Here is a 2,502-nt window from a genome sequence, read left to right as displayed (position 1 = left end):
AACCATTCTAACGCTTATCAGCAAAACAAAGTGAAAATTTGATAACGTCCAACAGCAGTGTTTTTCAAACGTTCCATTCAAAAACCTGTTTATTTTCATCGCGCATCACGATCTTATCGTGCGACGATTCGACTTCTTTTATTCGTTTTTTGTTTCTGGTTTTGTCTCTACCTTCTCAAAGCCTCCGCTACCTTTGCCTTCACTAATTGTGTTTATTTTATTGTCTGCCTTTTGTTCTATCCCATCTTCCCGTTCCAGGAAGTGAAGGTTTTTCAACCAAAGAGGGTATAATATCTGTTGCTTCTGCTTTGGCATCGTTTGGTCATCGAAAATTCGCCCCGACACCATTGCCCGGACTGCATCTCCCCTGTGCAATGCAAGTGTGCAGTGAAGCTATTCGGTGAAGCAATCAAAACAGTGTTGTGCGAAAGAAAGCAAGCACCAGATAAGGCAAAGTGTTAGTATAAATTGTGGCAAGAATATTGTGTATCAAAAGTTCACCGAATATTCCAATGTGTGTTCACTGCGGTGTATGTGAAATGGTGAAGAAGCGTTTTTTTGCCAGAGAATGCACTGGTGTAGAATATCGTAAAATGGTTAAAAAGCTTTAGACGAACTAGTGGGTAATTATTGGGATTCCAGTTCGAAAAGCTTAGTAATATAGGTTGGAGTTATTGGCCATCTAGTCCATTATTGAAGCAAACATTCCCAATGAAAGTTTTCCGATTTTTGTGTAAGTACTGCTGTTGTTTAATTAACAACGATCGTTAACAATAAAAACCGAGGGACTAAAACAAGGAACCTTCAAACAAGTGCCCCTTAATCAACCCGTGCCAGTACCGGTAGAACAGTGTCGTGTGAGACTCCAGTCTTGGGCAAAATATTTATATGATTTTAATGAGAATCAAGATAACACACCGACCATTTCGGTAGTAGCGGCACAGACGACGAAAGAATGGGAATACAATAAAATAATAGGCACCCCGCGACAAGCGACGGTGCTTAAATTGAAACTAGGAAATCATCATCCAACTCGCGCTCTCTAAAGCCCCACACCGATGGACGGCAACCGGGAACGAAACGAAACACGGATTGAAATCAAATAGTAAAATAAATAGTCAGGAAAACAATGCGCCAATTAGACAAACAGTCCGTGCAGTGGGGAAATAATAAATTTTATCTTATCAGAACAACAGGAACAGGAGTGGTAAGAGTAGTAGTAGCAGCAGTTTAGTTCGTGCTGGGATAAGGTTGAATTAAAACGAGCAGTCCGCTAAGCAGTCGATAGTCAGGTTGAAGAGGTTGAAGCTTTTTTTATTATTTTATATTTTAAAAGAACCTCGTCCAGTGACGGAAAGATGACACCCGGCAAAGTGCACATTAAACATTGATAAGCGAACTTCTACGCGCGAAAGGTCCTTTCCCTCTGGTCAGCGAAAGGTTCGTCGTCTGCTTGCAATCTTTCAACAGATGGTTGGCCTACTACGATAAAAAAGCAACGTTTTCTTAGCCGTTTGCTTCGTTCACTCTTACTCGTTCGCCCTCAATTTATTCCTATATCTCTATCTCCCTCTTCAGTTTTGTGCATCTGTCTCTTTCGTACCACATCGTTCATTTCTTCGATAAGAAATGGAACGGAAATGAGCTTTAGTTTTGCGAATGCAGCGCCGAGCCGAGGGCAAAAAGTGCATTTCAAGCAGCTGTTGTTTGCAAGCAATGGCAAAGCCGTCGAGGTTGCATTTATCTGTTGTTTGCCTTTTTTTATATTTATGATTGCCCGTTGTTGTGGCCGCCAGTGACGATATATTCGATGAACGATGGGTGCGGCGTCAATGTGATTTGATAATGAATGGTTCTGTGCGGTCGGACTCGGGTGGGCTTTTGAAGTGTAAACAGTGAATGTTTGTTAAGCAGTTTTCTCTCCGGTTTTTTTTCTGAAAGGCTATCCACACTCCAGTACGCAATGTTTTTTCTTCCGTTTGAGTTAAATGGTTGTATTACAAATTGCTGTTGAATGAAGTCAGTGATTCATGTATAAAATTGCTACAACATTTCTTCTTTCTTTCGTTTTTTTCCAGATTTACGTATCAAAGAACGAGTGTCTCTGTGTAGAGTTTAAAATACTGACGAATCTAGAGTGATGTGTAGTGATAATGTACGGAAAAGATTAACGTCCGTTGAATGATATCAAGTAAACGGATCCCGCTCTCTAGTCTCAAGTGATCGTGTAATTGTAGTATCGATAAACGTGAAACAATCCTTCCCGTGCGATTAACCACCAATACAAAGGAAGTGAAAAATCTTATCGCTTTTCGTGAGTTTGTCCCCTCTTGAGGGAACCCGTGTGTGTGTGTACGTGAGTGAGTTTTTGTGCGGCGCTTCTGTTCCAATTTCTTTTAATTTTTCACCCACCCGTGTGCGTGTGCGTTGTCGCGGTCGTTCAACACGCCGTTACGACAAACGCGTCAAACAAAATCCGTCAAACTGGCCGCCTCAATAGCA

This window comes from Anopheles marshallii, chromosome 3 (genome assembly GCF_943734725.1).
Source record: "Anopheles marshallii chromosome 3, idAnoMarsDA_429_01, whole genome shotgun sequence".
In the NCBI taxonomy this organism is placed as follows: Eukaryota; Metazoa; Arthropoda; class Insecta; order Diptera; family Culicidae; genus Anopheles; species Anopheles marshallii.
Note: the sequence above shows the minus strand (reverse complement) of the source record.